Source organism: Bombyx mori, chromosome 11 (assembly GCF_030269925.1).
Source record: "Bombyx mori chromosome 11, ASM3026992v2".
Lineage (NCBI taxonomy): Eukaryota > Metazoa > Arthropoda > Insecta > Lepidoptera > Bombycidae > Bombyx > Bombyx mori.
Window position 1 is genome coordinate 20332488 of NC_085117.1, and position 22616 is coordinate 20355103.

General features: G+C 37.3%; 1 long non-coding RNA gene across 2 annotated transcripts; it reads right to left on the minus strand.

The window, feature by feature from the left end:
* Positions 1-1955: 1955 nt before the first annotated feature.
* LOC134199592 (uncharacterized) lies at positions 1956-4520 on the minus strand. 2 transcript variants are annotated; one of them, XR_009974151.1, is made up of 4 exons: positions 4392-4520; positions 4059-4153; positions 3369-3434; positions 1956-2123 (listed from the first exon to the last, which is right to left on the minus strand). It is a non-coding gene; the product is annotated as an uncharacterized LOC134199592 (long non-coding RNA). The 2 variants fall into 2 exon arrangements; XR_009974150.1 differs by having other exon boundaries at positions 3369-3476.
* Positions 4521-22616: the final 18096 nt, after the last annotated feature.

Sequence of the window (22616 nt, forward strand, 5' to 3'; positions counted from 1 at the left end):
AATTACACCTTTAACGTTTACGCAATAGAGGCGCTTTTAAAATATTAGGAGTTCAGTGTATTTTGGATGTGGCATATGGGCGTTGTCGTTGGATTTTTTAAAATTTCACGTTTATATTTCGGATTTTAATGTCCATGTTTCGACACAAGTGCTCAATTTGTTGTGTTGCTTATTTGACACTTTTTTGGTTTGGATGCTTTCGGGCAACGCTGATGAAAGAGCTAACGGGAATAAATTGATAAAAGTCGATGTTAAATGTTTTATTTGGTTAGCATAAGTATCGTGGTTTGATAAACTTGTGCTCTGAATCTCTGAATGACTGTTTGATCTCGGAACGTGTTTTTGAAGAATAGGTAACTATTAATCCGTTTTATACTTTTTTTAACGCTGCAGAAAATGAGGGAAGTCAATTTGATAATTTTATATTAGGTCTAAAAACTTTTTTTTATTTTTTTATTTTTTTATTGCTTAGATGGATGGACGAGCTCACAGCCCACCTGATGTTAAGTGGTCACTGGAGCCCATAGACATCTACAACGTAAATGCGCCACCCACCTCGAGATATAAGTTCTAAGGTCTCAGTATAGTTACAACGGCTACCACACCCTTCGAACCGAAACGCATTACTGCTTCACGGCGGAAATAGGCGGGGTGGTGGTACCTACCCGTGCGGACTCCCAAGAGGTCCTACCACCAGTGATTACGCAATTTATAATTTTGCGGGTTTGATTTTTATTACACGATGTTATTCCTTCACCGTGGAAGTCAGTCGAGAACATTTGTTGAGTACGTATTTCATTAGAAAAATTGGTACCCGCCTGCGGGATTCGAACACCGGTGCATCGCTTCATACGAGTGCACCGGACGTCTTATCCTTTAGGCCACGACGACTTCAAACTGCACTACTTCTTAATTTCCTTGCAGAAGAAAGAACGATTTAAACATCGTTAAGCTTCCAACTATGATTCGAAGTTCTAACTGTAATGTTACAGCTTTGTTAATATAAAATGCGTCATATGCCGAGAACAAATATATGTAGGACTGTGCGATATCGACACAGGTTACATTCATTTTTTTTTATTTTTTTTTTATTGCGTAGTTGAGTGGACGAGCTCAGTGTCCACCTGGTGTTAAGTGGTTACTGGAGCCCATAGACATCTAAAACGTAAATGCACCTTGAGACCTTAGAACTTATATCTCAAGGTGGGTACCTTAAGATATATAGGTAAGCTCTAAGGTCTCACGGTATACTTACAACGGCTGCCCCACCCTTCAAACCGAAACGCATTACTGCTTCACGGCTGAAACAGGCACAAGAGCACACAACAATATGCGTTATCTAGTATTAAAGTATAAACTATAAATTCGTCCACAATTAGGCCTAGGTCTCGTGTAGACACGGCGGCGATAAGATCGCGTGATTTACGCGCGCCGACGATGCCCTCCGATGCTATCGCTCACGACGCACTCGCGACTACCAGCCCTTTTCGGTAATGAGCCTTATTTAGAAAGATCACTGATCTAGTTTGTTAGGTGCGAATTTAATGTTTAAATTAGGATTCAATTGATAAGAAGTGGAACGCGTAGGCACGCCGAGGGCACGGCTCGCTGAACAAATAAGCAGCCCTTAAAGATCTAATGTGATATTGGTCTTTCTGGCTACTTATATATTTTGATCGTGGTCTGTTGACATCGTCATTCTGATTTATTTCTATTTAATAGAAATCTAAATAATCTGTCTCAGCGAGACACTTCAGCTGTAGTGTTGATGGCTTTTGGGGACCACTTAATATCAGATAGGACCTGACTTAGTATATCAATTCACTCAAATCAAAATTGGACACTTGCGTCGTGGCCTAAATATATATTTACCAGTGATTACCAGATTGACGAGCTTATAGCCTATCCGGTGTTAAGGCTTCCTTGTAGCCACTCACCTTGTCAAATAAGGTCTCAATTTTTTTATTTGTCCACATCTTTAACCAGTACGCATTATCGCTTCGTGGTATCAAAGGGGCACCTACTGGTGAAGGTTTTGCGCCCTACCACCCTTAATTATGTTAATTATTCATCTTCATCAACACGTGCTTACTACTTATTTCTTCAGAAAAGCCCTCTTCTTTCTGCGGGGTTAAATATCAACGCTCGATAAGAGTACAACATGCATCTTATTTTCTCTATTATATTCAATGATCATAAAGATATTTTGTGTGGTGCTCCATTTGTAAGGATCGGAACAGATATAGGTGACAGCTATCGAATATCAGAATTGCCACTGACACGAAGATAAGCCCAAATAGACACTTCAAACAGTATCTTTTCACATAATAAATTTTGCTATAAATTATCTAACAAACGTGTGAAATTGTGAAAATTATACTATTAAACACTCCAATATTCCTTTTCTTGCGTTTACCCAACCAATCAATAAAATTGTTTGATAATTTAATTAAAATGTCTATAGGTTGACTTTACGACTTCAGACGCTCATTTTCTCCATCTATTGTATCGAAAAAAATAGATAGTAAATTAATTAAAATGTCCATAAATTAATTTTACTTGTATCTATTCGGAACCGTCGTGAGTTATGTAAACAAACCATAGTATCAGTAACGAAAGGACGAATATAGCGATCGCAATTAATGCAAAATGAATCACTACCTCGCTATTTATAAAGTTCGTTTTCGTTATTCTTTCATTAAAAGTCAACTGTTATTATATTCATAAATGTTAGCTATTGTCGTTCTTGTTTGACAGTGAAAATAAACGATATACGTTTTTGATTCGGGTTCAGTACATCGCGAAATAACTGAAAAACAGCTTTAACACTTTTGTTATCAAGCGCGTCATGACTTAGTACTATCAGTGTATTGCAGGAGCATCGTACTTGAATATTAGTAGTAGGTATATAATACATATATATATTATAACAAAACAATTTAAGATTTTGAGGATTTTGTAGGCAGCGGCTTGGCTCTGCCCCTGGCATTGCTGAAGACCATGGGCGAGGGTAACCACTCACCATCAGGTGGGCCGTATGCTCGTCTGCCTACAAGGGTAATAAAAAAAAACAATATGAATCAAATACTACACATATATATACACACATGATTTCAATTAGTTATTAAGAGTAATCTTCCTTGATTCTACCCGAAGCAATCGTGCTTTCCAGTTTGAAAGGTGTGACAGCTGTTGTAATAAAGGAAACGAAACTTTAAGCTAGTGTCTATGTTCTTTAGACGACATTCGTGTCTATGGTAACAGTAGCCGCCATATTCGCAAATAAAAAAGTATTGTCAAATTAATAGGCGCCAGTTGCAACCTCTAGCTACTTTGTTAGTTAACGTTAAAAGGGCAATTTGACTCACCTTAATGGCGGCAGTACTCTTGACCTTGGCAGGTGTCTTATTGCTGACATCCATTAATGACTAGTGCTGAACAAAATTAAAGGAATCCTCATAATCGAACCCTAAAAACTAAATCGTAAAACATATACCTATGTAGGTAATAAACAAAAAGGTAATATATTGTTGCGATAGAATAGAAAGTGGGCTATCTATTGGTGCCAATTCTTCATTGATTTATTGTTGTCTTACAAAGGTCAGTGACGGATTTGACAGGAACGTTTTTGACACCTGCGATGAAACGTCAAGCTATGTCTCACAGTAATCAGCGGGCGGTGATGCTCAATTGGGCTTATTAGTTTCTGTTAGCTTCGCAGGTGTTGCAATCAGTCCATTTGATATTGAATATTGCATGTATCATGAGCGAATGTTTGCAATTGAATTGAAATCCTTAAATCTTATTATTGGTTGCATTGATGAGTGTATGAGTTCGCGGTTAACTCGGTGAAGTGTTTATTGTATCGAGTTTAAAATTGTTTGTCTAATTGTTAGGGCTAGTTGTGAGTAAGCCTTGTGAAGCACCGTCATACCTATTTCTATCGGCCCCAAACTTGCGATACGATGTCTATGTTTTAATCAAAATAAGCAACGGCTACTTTAAATATTTCAAACCAAAATCCGTGATTACTTTGCGTCAGTAAACGTGATACTAACGCAATTGAGTCCTCGATCTCAAGATAAGGCTCAGCAATCAAGTTGACTTTGTATTCCGGTAACCGTTCTTGGATATTGCTCGTATAGTGGGGCTCCTGTAGGCATAATAACACAGGTAATATTTGGAACACAATTATTACACATTCCAATATCGAAATGTGTATCTTGAATAGTGTTTTATCTGTAATGCAAGAAAAGACTCCTTCATAAAAACAGTGGCTTGTTTAATAAGAATCGCGGTTACAAATTTTATATACTGTATCGTATAACATTTAACATTTGTGGTTTCGAATGCAAATAGATATATGCAAAGCGTACTCATACTGCACTTACTTGGATGGCGTTCAACCACCTCGCGAAAGTGAATTGATTATTATCAGTATACACGGTTTTTACGGCTTTGTCAGCACCATAACAATGTGATCGACACCATAATGCAAGACAAAGGATCATACTTGCTTGGGTAATGAGTAAATGATTGACAGACGCGTTTTTGGCAAATGACATACATTTATCGTGACAAAGATTACTTACTCGTTTAAATTATTTACTGTCATAAACTAGTTTCAGAATAAGGCGTACTTAAGAAATTTTGTTAAAAGTAATCATAAATCACTACAGGATTTTGGGTGCTTTAAAAAATCAATTCACTCTTTGTTTAAACAGAAATGTTTGAAACTAGTGTTTTTAGTTTTTAGATTTCAAAACGTAAATATGTTCAAAATGGATATTTCTGCAGAAAAATTAATCTTTTAGTTTATTCTGATGCCACTGGTATTTATGCATACCAGTGATTGATCGGCAAATTAAGCAAACCCACTGTGAAATTGTCATATTAAACAAACTCACGGTCGAAAATATTGCTCAAGTCCATATTCCCTTCTAAATAAATTACTCTGTGACGTAAAATGAGAGGTGTTAAAATTCATCGCGTATACTTTCGGTTTCTACATAAAAATCCTTTGTTTCGGGGTGGTTGCCATCTCAGTCCGGCGGCGCTATGCTGTGTCATACCAACAACACACCGGGACGATGTTTTGCTAATACTGAGGATACTTGGTGTTATTGCATTTGTATTAGTAGTAATGTCGTTGTGGCCTAAAGGATAAGACGTTCGGTGCATTCGTATCTAGTGTTCTGTGCATCGGTGTTCGATTCCTGCAAGCGGGTATCAATTTTTCGAATGAAATACGTACTTAAGAAATGCTCACGATTGACTTCCACGATGAAGGAATAACATCGTATAATAAAAATCAAACCCGCAAAATTATAATTTGCGTAATCACTGGTGGTAGGACCTCTTGTGAGTCCGCAAGAGTAGGTACTACCGCCCTGCCTATTTTTGCCATGAAGCAGTAACGCGGTTTGAAGGGTGGAGCAGCCGTTGTGAAATCTCAGAACTCATATCTCAAGGTGGGTGGTGGCATTTACGTTGTAGATGTCTCTGAGCTCCGGTAAACACTTAACACCAGATGGGCCGTGAACTCGTCCACCCATACGTGCAATAAAAAAAGTAGTGGGTAGCTTCTTGTATTGAAAAGTTTATAAATGAAACTATACAGACTGCATCAAGCCTAGGGCAGCTTAAGAAGAGTCATTGGAACACGATGCATGTATATCGCTTCTGTCCGATGCTTTAGGAAATTTATAGGACAGATGTGCTACTGTTAGTAGGGTTTAAACACTTTGTGGTGTGCATGGGGCCTTGTTGTACTTTAATATTACGTGAAATCATGCTAAAAGCTATTTTTACAGAAGATTTGTTGAGTATCAAGCAAAATTTTAGAACTAGGCTGATTTGTGACTTGTTTCTTACTAGTGACAGAGTGAATTATGTTGTGATGTCCATACTCTTAAGGAATTAAAGAGAAAAATAACGAATAAAAAACCATCAATATTCTTCATCAGGTCACGCGTGGAAAACACTTACAAAACAAGACATCCAGGCGTCATGCTCATTTGTGACGGTCAGTTGTACAACCATAACGTAAATAGTAGTTGATAGTAACCTTGGCAGAAGAGTCCGCCTGTCATCGATCCTTTCCTTGCCGAGGTCGAGGAAAACAATGGATAAGCAATCCAATCATCCTGGCCTTTAATGCTTAAAACTAATTGGCATATTCGCTGGACCCAACCCATTACACCTGCACACGGATTTGGTCCTTAGCGAAACCCATTTAGATGGTATTTAGTTTAGATTTTTGCAAGCAGTTAAGCCGTTGTCGTTCGAATGTTTTCAAATGGGGAATTTGGAGGTCGCGATTGTTCGAAGCGTCGTCCAACTATTGGATTCGTTCCAAAGGCGCTGCACCGTACAATGCATCTTTGTTGGCGTCCAAGGTCATAGTTCCTTTGCCTTCGACGGGTCTTCCTATAAAAAATAGAATAGACGTTCTCGGTAATTAATTGAGGATACTGATTATTGAAACACCATTGTTTTGGCAACGGTTTATAGTGGCAAGTTCGGATCCATCCAATCGGAAAATTAGGTTAGGTCAAGATTAACTCAATACTATGTAGTTTATTTACATCAGAACTTCATACTATTTCACTTTGCATTTCTCATTGTATAAACAATATCTAAGAGTGAACTGACAAAGGCGAATAATTATGTACCTTCTTGTCCTGTGTGTCAACCGAATTTTCTTTTTTGTTTGGTTTACACTCTACATATAAAGCTTTAGTGTTATTGATGAAGAATTTTGAAAAGACACAGTTTTTGGTTTTCCAAAAAAATCAACGCAATTAATTATTGTTTTCTGGCCTGTTTGTGAATTCTTCATTCTAATTTTATCTTCCTTAATTCCCTCATTCTTTGTTTTAGTGTTTCTAAATCTTGAAATGTTGATTGGTTAATTATGATTGAAGTTCGAAATTATTGGGCGAACACTAGTATAGTTAAAACATCTATTAAGGTTATATAGTATCTGATAGAGGAGTATGGAAGGAGAAAACACGTTGCGACTCTAAGTAACTGGGAGAAGGGCAGGAGATTGATGATGACAGGTAGGTCGTCTTGTGGGCCCACATGACCACGTACCACTACCCTGCCTATTTCTGCCTCGAAGTAGTACCTTTTCAGTTTTAAGGATGGGGCAATCGTTGTACTATAGAACTGAGACTTAGAACTCATGTCTCAAGGTGAAACTTCCTAATACAAGCTAACCAACCACAGTTCAATCACGAAAAAAAATAACCCAAAAATTTAAATTCATTATTGGCAATAAATTCGCTGACAGCGCTTTGACTAAGCTTAAGCCGATATCGCGCGTGCTTTAAACGATCACAGTCGCTTGTAACAATAAGTAAAACGTTATCGCTGATCGATGTTCGTAAATCACGTAGCGCATACGATTAAAACGCGCGACTTGTGTTGAGCGCCATTTTGACCTTCTGTTGTTTTGTTACTGTGGTTTTGACGATTGAAGATTAAGATTAACATTTTTGGTGTGTTGAGTTTTGAAGGGAAGCTTGGCCGGGGAGGTTATGGATACTAAAGGATTTTAAGGACGAATTTGATCACAGCGGATGTGTACAAAGATTTAAAAGTGACCGCAGCTTACAAACCATAGAATTGTCTTTCTCCGACTCTTTCACCATTGTCAAGCCGAATAAAATCAACTCCTTAAAAAACTCTGCACTCTCTATTACTCGTTACAAAATAACTCAAATTGAAACGCAAGCTAGATTTGCAGATATAGGCAGGGCCGCCATATTGCGGAACATAGCGTTCCTCTGCCAAGCCAAACATTAGTACTTGTCGCTTTAGTAAAGATAAAATTTTCTCGACTTGCAAATCTAAAGCGAATGTTAGCTGAAAACATTATATCGTTGATAATGCCCATCACTTATTTCTATGTACGTTGGATGTAGAATTAAAAAAATATTTAAATTTTTTTACGATACGGTATTTTATAAGTCACGAAATTCGTATTCGAGATTCATCTTAGCTCGGCTTAATGTTTAATTATTTCTTGAATAATTGGGTAAGCGAGCTCTCTTACTATCTGTTCATAAGAGTTTTATCGTAGTCTTCAAACTTCAAACAGCATTCCAAAAATATTAGTGCAATGTGAATAGTTTATAAGTTCGTTGGAAGTATTCGGAATAGAAAAACGGATACGTGCATTACGAGCTATTCCTACCTATCCTTATACGTACCTATTCTTATACGTTATACACTGCGCGCTGATAAAATACTTTCTAACCATAACAATATTTCGATTAGTGTATCGATTTAATTTTTTTGTTAAGGTAGCGTCGTAGTATTTTAACTTCGAGTACGTTCCCATATTGCACGTGTAAATATTTCACATTTAAATTTTGCTAGTCAATTATTTAATTGTTCTAGTGAAGTGAAGTATTTCCAATCAAAATTCTAAAGCTAGCATCTCAACTATTAGAGAAAGGAAATCACCATTTCGACTGTGTCGTAATAAATAGTTCATTTAAATAAAAAATGATTTGATTCACTTCAGATTCGATTCGGATCATTGGTTAGCTACATTATTATTTTAGTAGTTCAACTATTCAGTTATATTTCTTTGCATCTTATAGAATGGATTTGAGTCAAAGAATATCTGTTGGTACAGTTTTTTTTGAGATCTGAAATTTTAAGATTTTAACACTTAGATGTCTCAATTGCGACTTCTTTGACTTTAAAATTTCGCGCAACATTATGAGCTGAAGTAGCAGGTCATATTTTGCACCAAAGTTTGTGACTGAGATGAACAAGCTCGAGGTCAACACGATGTTAAACAGTAACTGAAACTCATTGATATCGCAACTTGAGTGTCGCCTACCACTTGGAACTTAGCGTGCGTTAAACGACATACCATCAGTAAGAAATCTTACCGTTTGTGTGCTGGTACCAACAGCCTAATGCATGCATTATATTATTTAACGGGTATTTAATTGCCCAAATATTGGGATGTCATTGAATGTGAACACTGTGTGTAAGAACCCTTTAAATAGTCGTGTGTGTAGATAACTTCAAAAGTTTTAAACAACTCATAACATCCTGTAGGTAATATTAATATACCTAATAGACATTATGAATAAAGGTTGCTGCTTGTATGACAGTTTTTAAAGGTAACAACACCATGTTGTCTCTATTATAGTATCGAGGTGTAGTGACCACGTAATATCACATGGAAATTGTCTTCCGATCTAAACTGATAGAGAGCCCTGAAAAAAGCGTCCGCTATAATTTTATAACTTAACCCAAACTGCAGGTGTTATTTCCTACTTCCACACTGTTCAAAAGTTTAAATGCAAAACACATAAAAATTTACAACATTTCGTGTTATTTATAGAGTGTGGATAAATGTATAGAGATATCGATTAGTATAACGAATTCATATTGATTTTGTAATTGTACAAAATTGTTATCGATAGCAGGAAATTAGAACTGTTTCCTTAATTATAATGATTTTTATTTGTTTTCTATTTAGAATATCGATTTTATTCGATCACGTTTTAGTATGTTTATGTTCGATCAGTGACGAATCGATTAGGCACGTATTCCTTGAAATATAAATTGTAACGAAAAATAAAACTGTTCTTGTAGTTTTCAATTTATATTTGTTTTTTTTTTATATTGCATAGACAGGTGATTGAGCTCACGGGCTTTCTGGTATTAAGTGGTTATTGGAATAAATATACATTACAACGTGATTGTTGCCACTAATCTAGTTGGAGCGCATCACGGTAGGAACAGACTGATTTTAATACAAAAAGTGTGTTGAAATTCGCACTCATCAATGAAGCCTACCTGAATGAACTGGGCTTCAACTAGAAGGGCTTTTTATAAGCGAACAACACACAGTGGACGCACCCTTTGTCACGGAAGTAGTTTGTGATCTTGCATTAGGAATGTATTTGTTGAAGTGATACGCTGGTCCAAGTTAAGGACTTTCTTCAAACAGTACACTAGTTGCGGCGTGGTCCTTGATCTTAGACTACACGACGTCGCAGCGTCGCGTTAGCTCGGAATTGATCGTGTACAGAACCGCATGGTGCTAATTGATTTTATCTATGTAATTTATAATTTCTTCTTCTTCTTTAAAGTCGGTCTCTTCATTGCTGAAGGTCGTGTCTAGTTTGAAATGTTGACCACTCGATGCACTATATTATTTCTCTACGTCTTCGTTGCCTCAACGGTCTTTATAAAAAATAAATTTAATGGGTGTCTTTTTTATTTTTTATTGCTTAGAGGGCTGGACGACCTCACAGCCCACCTGATGTTAAGTGATTTCTGGAGCCCGTAGACATCTACAACGTAAATGCGCCACCCACCTTGAGATATAAGTTCTAAGGTCTCAACGTATGGTTACAACGGCTACCCCACCCTTCAAACCGAAACGCATTACTGCTTCACGGCAGTAATAGACGGGGAGGTAGTACCTACCCGTGCAGACTCACAAGAGGACCCACCAGTGGTATTCGCTTGACGTGCCTAGTGGTGGTGCTTGTTTATAAGTAGCTGTGATTACTTACTACCAAGTGGGCAGCGTGGACTACTACTAATGATTTTTACAAAGAACAGACGATGCTTTAACTTCATTAGGAAATGTTTCATCTATGATTCAAACTAAAACCTATAATTGTCTCATGACGGAGATAGGCTAGACGGTGATTACTAAATTTACTTGAGTGAACTTGAGACATGCCGTATGCGACATTTTAAACTGTACCAGCTGTGAAGAAAGCGATTAGGATGTAGGGAGAATTTTAATACTGCTGAAGGAAGGAGTGGCTGCCGACAGTAGCTTAGGGAAGTGGATATATCGGTAATTTCTCATGCCATTTGCCCCTTATAATTAAAGTTTTTTGTTCACAAAATATAGGCAATTTTTAAAAATTCAAAACAGGTAAATGTTTAGATTTGGTTTTGATTCCACGCACCATTTTTTTTGGGGCACACAACGTATTGATTGACCAAAAAAAAAATTTTTGTTTGTTTGTATACTACATTATTTTACATAGCAAATGACGAATAAACAGAACTCTAAAACATTCGTAACTAACGCAGCGTGAACTTATCTTAACAGATAAACGTCTCGCGAGTGACAAGTTATTTAGTATTCCTGATAACCTGATAGTATATGAACGCTTCTAACACGACTTACGATCATGTGGGGCTGTAGCGAATACATAAATTTCTATGGCAATAACATATTTTCTATCGCTTATTACTTACTAAAGTAAATAGATGTTGGTGATGTTTTGTAAAATAATGTATATTTATTTCTTTGTGGGTTAGCGTCATCATTATGTTATAATGTGACCGTGTACGGAATATAATGTATACGGAATGTATTCCGAGGTTAATTTCTTGATTCCAAATAATAAAAATTGGAATAAAGACTGCAACTTGAAAAATCTTGGGTGGAGGAATTTAACGTAATATTTTATAATTCACCTTCATTCAGCAAATAATTAAAGAAGATATCGGTAGATCTCTGGAAGGCGGTAGCTTGTAGGTGACTTGACCACAATAAACATCGACCCGAGGTTAACTCCGCCGCCAATAGCGCTATTTCACGCCACACCATTTAACTAAAATAATTGCCTTCGCAGCTAGCGGTAAGTGCGCCTCGCAATCTAGAGGCCGCAGAATAGAAACCGGGCTTAGTTTGTACCAGATTCTTTTACTTGCTGCCTTGATCTCTGTGCGGGTGGAGTTTGTTAAATCCCTTAAAGTGCGTTTAGGAGTCATGTCACTTGCACTCTTCTTCCCGAGCGCTATGACATGTCCTTTTTCAAATGAGGTTTAGGAAAAGTACTCAGTGATAGGTAGCGGTTTGGCGGTGACCCTGGCATTGCTGATGTTCATTAACGACGGTAAGCCTTTACCATCAGGCGTCCGTATTATTTTTTTATTGCCTTTGTAGGCAGACGAGCATACGGCCCACCTGATGGTAAGTGGTCACCGTCGCTCATGGACGTCAACAATGCTAGGGGCAGAGCCAAGCCGCTGCCTAAAAATCTCGTCTATCCTCGTCTGCCTACATAAGCAATAAAAAAATCCAAAGAGTAGTTGTTAGTATAAAAAAATAAATAAATAAATAAATATTTTCATTTTGTATGCAGTAGACAAATTATAATCGATCAGTGGTGTCCGTGAACGTTAACAAACAGACAAGTTTTGTCACATTTATAAATATGTTGTCGTTATGCAATATTCGAATGAATTACAAAAAGGAATCGTTCGAAGCATTTAGAGGTCAGATGGACGACGCGACGGACCCCACCTCGAGCCGAGAATTGATTATTTATCACTCGATACTGAGAAGTGATCTTATTTATCAGTGTTTAGATGAGACGTTGTATTAAATCATCGATAAATCGAATGCCACGCGCTTTGGTTTCGATTTTATTGCTAATTCTTGTTTTGGTCGCAAAAATGTCAGAGATGTACGATATCGGCGCGAGCCTCCGTCCGCACTCCGCCAGTGTACTAGCACCACCAGTTTACTGTTTCTTGTTTATTGTTACTGATTTTGTATTCATTTAAATTTTATTTTCACAATAAATCATATTTAAAACTTTTTGCGAATATATCGAATTAAAACCTTAATGTGTTTATATTTAATTGCTTTGGTGCTGCGAGGTAATTTATTTAATAACAATTTAAATAAATTACATCGATAGGTGCTATATTAGTTTATTTTAGCAGAGGTGGACTCGCTCGCGGGTGTTAACATCCTGTTAGTCCCGCCGCTTAATGAATTGCTTTCTGCTTTCATAAAGAGAGTTAGTACATTAATAAAATAAAATTTTCTTCCTTGATTGCATATCTCATGATGGACAACCACATCCACGTAGGTAGGTAGGTCTTGGATCAATTTAGACCTTTCCGCCACGAAAAACGATATGTAAAACTGTTTTTTCTTTTTATTTTATTCTCATTTTTAAGTCCAACGTTGAAACCTACGAAAATATGGCTATGCCTATGTTAGCTATTGAAAAACAAAATATCAAAGTTAGTATAGGAATTTGCAAAATAAGTTTTATCAGATTTATCAGACGACAGGCCTGCATAATTATGTGGCAAAACAACATCGCCCGATCGAAACCAAAGGACAATGTTTATTTTAAGAAAAAAATGCAGGAAATATTGGTGGATTGGGACTTTAAAACGTAATTCTGCAAAAGTTTGTCACCCTAGCGCAAGGTATTTGATAGCGCGCAATATGGCGACCGATGTTGATACGGCGGCGCTCGCTCGGATATTTTCGGATATATCGATTCCTCGATACATTATTTACGCTCTTGATACGAGATATTAATCGATATTTGAGACTTTTCTAAGTTTAGTATTATAATACAATCGGATACGAAGTTTTTACAGTCGATTACGGCTTCTGTTTTATTTGTGCGAGATTTTTTCTTGTGACGATTCAAGTGATTTCGTGCGATCTCCTGAACCGATAGGTGCGAAGATAACTGTGGTAAATGCTGCTGTCTGTCTTAAAGAATGATGTTGAAGAATTTTAAGTATATTGATACAATGGTTAACTTCCCCTTGAAACACTGAAGTGCAACATTTTTATTCGGTGATAAAAATTTTTATTGCCCGAGCTGGCAGACGAGCTTACGGCCTACTTGATGGTAAGTGGTTACCGTCACTCATGGACGTCAGCAATGCCAGGAGCAGAGCCAAGCCACTGCCTACCTAATAGGTAGAACATTGGTAGAAACCCACAGCAGCCAGCATCACTGGTGGTTACCACTACTCTTGATTCTCATTGTCTAATCTCCGGCCGGTAAATGACGCTCATTATCTAATTAATGCTCTTTCTCAGTTAATATTTCTTTTTTGCAGTTGATTTATCTAAATTTGCTGACGAGTGTACAACCCATTGTTAATGAACTTTAGCATCGGTTACCGTCCTCGTTCTCTCTCCTCTTCGTTACCGACGAGTTCGACGAGTGAACTAACCCATAGACAGCCCGTTGAGTTTGTTGCCGGATCATCTCAATGGGTCGCGATTTCGATCCGGTGGTAGATTCTGCCAAGCACTGCTCTTGCTAGGGCTAGTGCTAGCTAATACTCTCAGGTTGAGCTCTGTGAACACACCTACCCGTCCGGACATAGCTGGAATAGCCTCTTAAGCTACCAACAAATAGATAGGGGAAAAATGAACATCAAAGAGTCAATCCTTTGGCAATCGTACTTATTAGATATCGAGGGAAGAGTTATATGGAGTTAGGTAGATGCATGTTAAATTGATGTAAGATGTTTTATATTATGACAAATAATAAACACTGAAATGTTGTATTTTTTTTTGCGTAATTCGTGCCAGAAATCTTTCCGTCTACATATTTACTCGTAATCGTAACCATAACAATTAACAATAATCTTCTTCTTCTTTTTGTCCTTATCCCACATTATGTGGGGTTGAGGCAGCATGTATTCTTATCGTGCTGTATAGGGATTTGGGATGAGTTTTGTGACCGGCCTCTCGGTATCTGCCTGCCGGGTTCCAACACCGGCAGAGTCGCATACCTCGATACGAATGTACTAGAAAAGAAAGGCCTTGTCCTATAGGCCACGATGACTTAAAGACCTTTTACTGATTCGTCTTTTCGTGTTACTTTTACTTCATCCGATTTCGTTACTATTAGTTGCATTTTATTATTAAAAAAACATTACAAAATAAATTAAAAACAACCGTAAACTATAAAAAAATAATAACAATAAAAATATACATTTTTATAATTTGGATATAAAATGTTCACAATAGACTTAAGTCGAATAAAACATTTAAGTGGAAGGACCACCCATGTACAAGCGCTGCTCTGCAGATTTACGACAGTCGCTCTGCACCTTAAATGTCATTAGGTCTCTACCACAACACAGCTATTACCAATTATGTAAAGTTTATAAATTATTATTTAACTTAATACAAATTTAAATTCACACACACACGAACTACACAATTAATGTTAACAAGATGCACGGGCCAGTTTTATATATTTTTACGACCGCCCAACTTATGATTTTCTCTTGAAATTTCTCTCGCGACATTAATAAGTACATGTTATGTCTAGCTGTATTTAACGAAGACATTGACTGCGATCAGGGAGCTAGCCTCGCCACGTACAGTGATCAGGAACATGAACCACTACATATCTACTGGTGGTAGGACCTCTTGTACGAATAGGTACCGCCACCCCGCCTATTTCTGCCGCGAAGCATTAATGAGTTTCGGCTTGAAGGGTGGGGCAGCCGTTGTAACTATACTGAGACCTTAGAAACTTATATGTCAAGGTGGGTGGCGCATTTACGTTGTAGATGTCTATGGGCTTCAGTAACCACTTAGCACCATGTGGGCTGTGAGCTTGTCCACTTGGTCGGTTGGCATAGCTCACAAATTTGGTAATGTGGATGCTGTCACTCAGCTTGCGACGTGTGGCCAACACCTCAAAGGTATCGCATTGGACCCTACTAGTGATTGCACATGTATAATATTTTGCGGGTTAATTTTTTTTAATAATAAGGCTTTAATTCTTCATCGTGAGAGTCAGTATAGGTACGTGACAAACTCAAGATTTTGCGTATCAATTACGCAATTCCTTATAAAATGGCACCTGTCTGGGACATTGGAACATCGGCATAGTTGCATAACTCGATAGCAGGACATCTGCAACTTCTCCATAAAGCCACCGAAACAAACCTTATAAATTAAATTAGGATTAGTTGATTTGTGTTGTTGGGCGCTAATTGTATTAAACCTAACTGAATCCTTTGGCACTTGAGATTCAGCGGCATACTTCGTGACTCTAATTCGTTAAGTTGCAGCTTTGATATTGGCTACTTGACATGTGCTATAGTAGTTTTCAGATGTTTCTCAGAAAGGGCGAGGTGTGATCACAAGTTCTCTGTTGACGGGTTATTGTTACGATGCTCTTTATATTGAAGTGGTCCATCCCATACAAGATTTAAGTGATGAACAAAAACAGTGGCGCAATTAGATCTTTTATGATCGAAAGATAAAAATTGTTAAACATTTAAAAAATGGGTTCAAAAGTCGATCATATTTCATTCCATCGGTCGTCAGCGGGACGCGACGCAACTACAGCCAACCTGAAGTACTGTCATTCCTTCGGGTACCATTGACTTGTAGAAAATAAAGGTTTCAACTCAAGATCAAAAGTGCACGAATTCCAACAGGGTATTTAGACATTGGTAGAATATCCCTTACAGTAAAAAAGTACTAATAATTCATTTTCCAATGAAGTTTATCGTAAACAACTTGAAGCTTAGAATGATATTTTCGTTGTAAAAATGGTAGGGTCTGAACATACGTGGATACAGTACAAGACAGTAGATTAACAATAACGTATTTAATAAGATGAGATCGAGGCAGTGAAAATAGCTTATTTTTATTACTAGATGGAAGCAAAAGTTCGGTTAGTATTAATTAGTTTAAGGCAGTCAGTAGTCCCAACACCCATCATTTCTGATTAATAGGCAAACAGATTATGCTTCTGTAGTTGCATTGTTTCGGGTATTAAAATATAATCTTAACAAAATTACTTAAACTAATGGATTTTGTGAATTTCTTCAATTTCTCTTTCGAGTTGTAGAATATTATGAGCATTCTGGCTATACACTATTGTTTCCTCCAATTCTGTCGCGAAACTGTCTTCCGTTCCAGTATAAGGAGTTGGGCAGCTGCTATACTATGGAGTTGAGACTTCTACCTTGTGCCTCAGTGTGGCTGGTACCATCCTTTTTGTGATACATATGAGCTCCGGCAATCAATTTACAACAAGCAACCAAGCAGTTCAATAAATTCATCTAGTACAATAAATACCCATATGTTACCCAAACGATTTAGAATTACATCAGTGGACTGTAGCTTCGTCCCGCCAATAAAACTTGATTCATACTTTTAGCGTCGTAAATTAAACGGACACGTTTAATGCGGTCCCATTTTGAGCTATTACCGCGACGTAAACCACGAAAAGGGGTCGAGTCCTAGACGGAATTTGTGTCGTAAAAACTGTCAAGTGCTGTGTTATGTAGCGGGCTTGGGGTGACGTTGGTTTCACTTGGACTGTGAGACTGTTCTGTCAAGATGGACTAGCAAAGCGGCTAGCTTACTGACACTTCTCCTACTTAACTGCTGTAGGTAAAGTCTAAGCATGACCAGCCTGGTGCGAGGCGGATCCCTCGCGTTACAACAATAACATCATCGAATGTCCATAGGGTACATGCGAGTCTGTGTTTTTTTTTTGTTCATTTAATTGTCATAGCCTGATATCTACTTTCATTAATAAAGGTGGGTACATTTATCTGTCTCCTCAAAGTTCTTAGATTTTTAAATCAGATGATAATTCAGGATTCTTTCTCTTCCGTTTGTCAATCGATTTTTTTATTTGTTCAGTAGCTATTGGCGAGTATTTGTTTTATTCCCACCTTTATAAGATAACATGTCGAAGTCAGTCTGGTTTTGTGGAAACCACAGCACAGTACTGCATAATCTCATCTCTTTTTGAGGGTATCATAAATTCAGGGATTCACTAGGGAATGAGCAGCAGCGATCCTTGAGTGATACGTAACTGCAGTGCTATCGCCAACTGGAGTTTACTGATGATGGGTTCATTATATGTCTACACAGGGAGTTAAGTCAAAGTCGTCATGCAGTCTGGTTTGAGTAGGTGGGATACAATTCAATTAACACTTCTACGAAATGTTCAAAAAAGATGGTGGAAAGGCAAATTTGGAATTATCGGACCTAAGCTAATTTTTGTAAATAAACTATTCGTTTTGTGATTCTTGGATTTGAAAGTGTCGTGTTTATAGTCCGATATCGGTTAGAACTATCCTCTCGTACTGAACAATTGTTGGTGAGCGTAGAATACAAAGGTCGCGCTTCAATCAATAAACGGCTCCAGTACCGCCGCGGCTCATCCGCGACCGCTTTCCTTCGTATCGAGCCGATCTAACGTTTGATGTCAGCAGTTGTAAAACGTGTGTGGTCTCATCTGCATATACACGATACGTTACCCTAGCACCTGCGCGTGGATTCGTTTGCGTTATATAAATAAACGCTTCGTTAAATAGCTAGGTTCGAATCGACTATATATCCCGAGGGTTTTGTGCCATAAAAAATCTGTGAAAGAAATTCGCTATCTCTCTCTTTCTTTACTAGAAACTGGCCATTTTTTATTGTGTATTGTGCGATGCGTAAGCTTGATTACTGTTTTGTAGCTTTGTTTAAATATTATGGGAATAACCTGACTGAGAATGTCGAATTTGGAATTTGTCAAGCGCGGTTGGAATTAGCGACAGGACGATTGATGAGCCAATACTGAGCGAGTCGAACCGAGGTCGTTATTAATAACTAGATTTACTAATTATCATGAAGAATATTAAAACATTTTAATTATAAAAAAAACCTAGTATAAATTTTGTTGATGACAAAATAAAAACATAAATCTACACTCGGCCAAATCCCATAAATCGATTTTCTGACATTTCACGCTACTGGATATCGATTATACATTATTATAAAAGCAATATTGTAATCGATCAAATTCTTAACTAATTGTCAGCACAAATTGTACTGTTTAGTGATGATTGATCGCTGCTACCGTTTATATTAGCTGATAAATACTTTGGAAATAAACACGCATACCATTTTTATCTTTATGAATGTAAAACTTAAGAACAAAATTCCTTTCTGCCTATTTCGAATTCGGCAGGACAAAAGACAAACTATGATCGATAGAGTTCCAAGTACGGTGTCTTTAGATTTATTGATGTGAAACATCTATAGCCGCACGTAAAACCGATTTCTGGCGTGGCGACGCATGCCTTGGCGACGCGTCGCCATGCGCAATCGACTGTGCGATTCTCTCCCACTCGATCCGGCGTTAAGCCATCCCTCTCGCTACATTGAGCTCGGATACCTATAGTGTATACTCCGTAGTGTATACAGTGTTGTTTACTACAGTACACATAACCTGTGTTTTACTTGAAAACAAATTATTTTTTCGTAATATTTTATTTTATCATTATGACATATTTAGTTCCTATGACAATCTGTTCTTTTCTGCATATTACTTTTACAAAATAATGTCGATGTTTCACATCTGCCAGGCGTCCCGTGACGGCTCACATTTTTTTTGTCTATTCGATTCGGCTATGAAACATCGAATTATTCCATAAAATGATAGACGTTAGAAGTCTCAACAGTATTTTGTTGGTTACCACGCCATCCTCCGTGCTAGTAAGCAAGATTGCTTCGCTGCAGTAATAGTCAGGATGTTGGTCCATACCCGCACTTTACATTACGTCAGTGTCAATTAAGTATATTGCTTATTGAATGTTCCCACGAAGACCTTAGTCGTCTTTTATGACGTCTAGAAATGATGAGATGAAGATTGCCGCACACGACAGGCAGAATAGATTGTGTTTTTCGTGAACCTTTCATCTCAAAGGTGACTAGGTAAGTCGAAAGGTCATATAAGACCGTGGACTCTGCCTTGGATCCTGTGTGCTCAGGAAATAATTGTTGATGAATAGTAAGTGTAAGATTCGTACAATTGAATTGTAATAGAACAATCTATGATGCCATTCGCCACGAGCTGAAAACTATTCTAGTGAATACAGCTATCAAAGCTCTGTCCAATTTCTAACCTAAAGTAGCGGGTGTCAGCTTCATGGGTGCGTGATCCACAGACTTCCTACTGCGTCTTGGTAATGGTGACTAATATAACTAACTACAGTACCTAAAACTTACAGGTAACATAAAATAATAGATAACGATATCGTGACGACACGTTTACCTTTTGGTAATTTTTAAAAAAAATTTTTATTGCTTAGATGGATGGACGTGCTCACAGCCCACTGGAGCCAATAGACATCTATAACGTAAATGCGTCACCCACCTTGAGATATAAGTTCTAAAGATCTCAGTATAGTTACAAAGGCTGCCTTGCCCTTCAAACCGAAACGCATTACTGCTTTACGGCAGAAATAGGCAGGGCGGTGGTACCTACCCGCGCGGACTCACAAGAGATCCTACCACCAGTTTATTAAATTATATTAATGTTTATTAAATAATAGGCGTATCTTTTGATCACATGTTTTAATTAGTTTCCAAAAGCACGTGAACTGTACGTACATATATGTGTTTAGCAAATAGATTCAAATCTTGAGCACTCGCAATTCGCGAAAAAGAAAACGTATCAAATTCCGAAGACATAAAATCACAGTACATTTTACTTTAGAAAAAGAACGTTTCTTACAAAACGGGCACAGCACACGAAATTATTCAAATGTAACCAAATTTATTCTCGTACGGCGCCTACTAAGCGCACCTCGTACTATTTATGTACAAAAAATATACCTTTTTCATATATTTGTGTGAAATTTTATGTCAATTTGTCGAATGCCATCGCGTCCGTGACTTTTATGAATATTCAATGTTTTGTTTTAGAGTTACGTTGGTTCGAACAAACAATGTGACTCGGAGCCACTCGGAGGTGAGAGGTGAAGTACTGAATAAATCGTTCGAGATTATTTCGAACGACGCGCATCGAACAAAAATATGTGTATTGTTGTTTGATCTTGTTCTTACTGCAGACGAGAAGATTATTTATATTTAAGCACATGAAGCACACTGCAAGCAAAACCAATCAGTTTACAAGTGATAATGCTGACTTTGAGCTGGCTTAGGACGAGAGAAATTCTGTGTAAAAGGTTATTTAAAGGAAATAATAGTTATTAGGTACTACTAATACATTGCTTTAGGTTCATGGACTCATGGTATCTGGACACCTTGAGATGTCATAAAAAGCTTCGACGGTTTAGTAAAAAGATTTTCGTATCGTCTACAAATCCTGTAGGCAGGTATCAATTTTTCTAAGAAAATACTAATTTAAATCTAGGACTTCTAATTGCGTAATTACTATTATTCCGATACGTATTGTTATACTAGAATTCCGTGGACGGTCAAGAGGAAAATAAGTCTACTCTAGATCAGCTTCGCATCTGAGTCAGGCTCTCCACAATCTGCCACTAGAGAATGCTCAACTATTTCAGTCACATTTCCCGCCGATAGCCGGAAAACTTGGACAAAGTTAGTGTGACGGGCAAGGTGGAAGGAAAGTGACCCCGCGCCCGATCACCTATTCGCTGGTGTGACCAAATAACCACCCTAACTGGGTTGCCAGGCGCAACCGCCCTACGAGAAACTGAGGACCGGACGAGGTGGAAACGGCTCACGAGACAGACCACGGTCAAGTTTCAAGGACACGACCTTCAGTAATGAAGAAAGCGACGAGAAGAATAATTACTATTATATTTAAATTTTTCTGTAGTTAGTATAGTTATTGTCTATTTAAACCGCGAAGCAGTCATTTCATATAAAAAAGTGTAGGATTTATTGAAATTTTAATTCATGTCCCAAGGTGAGTGGCGGCATTTACGTTGCGACCTCTATAGACTTTGGTAACTATTTAACACCAGTTAAATAGCCACCAGTGCCTTGAGCTCGTTGTCCCACATGAGAAAAACTGTTGTCAGCGCGGCACCTTTAAATATAACCTTTGAATAACGTTTAACACTTCCGTCAAATAAAAAAGGCATAATTGTTTTGCTACATATAGTAATAGTATACATTTTGAAACATCTATTTGAAATTACCAGTTATTAACTTAAACAGCTGATACCACTGACTTTTGTAACACAGGTTTTCCTAGCATAAAAGTCAGGGAATATTGTTATTGTATACCTCACAAAAAAGCCATGTATATTATTATACTAGTGTTAAGAATTCTTATACGTGTTTGTATTTTAAGAGGCTTGAATAAATATTATTATTATTATTACAAAAAAACGAATCCAATATAAATCTTCGTAATGTTCGAATGTCAAAAATTAAGACTTTTGTCAAGCTGAAGTCAACAGGTCAATGTTTTAACCAGCATAATATTATTGCAACAATATTATAACCAACATTATAATAATATTATTGAGAACTTCTTCGAAATGTGATTTGGAGTTTTGAATCTTTGTTTGAAAAAAATACAGTGTTATTTAGAAGTTTGCAAGTTACGTTCTTTTATCATGCGGAATCTCAGGAATTCTTGTCTAATTTATTTTGAATTTATATCCGACTTTATAATACGCGTTATATGTATTAAAACATGTCATTATTATTGTAAATTGACTCTAATGTTATAATAAATATTAGGTCCTTACATATGAAATTAGCGTTTTGTCGTACTGACCACTTTGATCTGAAATATCTCCTCTTTGGTTGAGAATTCCGAATTCAAATATATAAATTCATTTTGCTGGTACATTTAAGTTTTGAAAACAGTCATTTATTTGTTTTTTTGTTATAATTTTTTTCTTTGGCTTCACTTATTACCGCAAAATGGAAAGCATGAAATATCGGTATGTTTACGAGAACGAGTTCTACCGTGGCACCAGTGCTGCAGAAACAACTCGAAGGATTAATAATGTGTACGGCGCTGATGTCGCAAAAGAAACCACGGTACGTTTTTTGTTTCAACGTTTTCGTTCTGAAA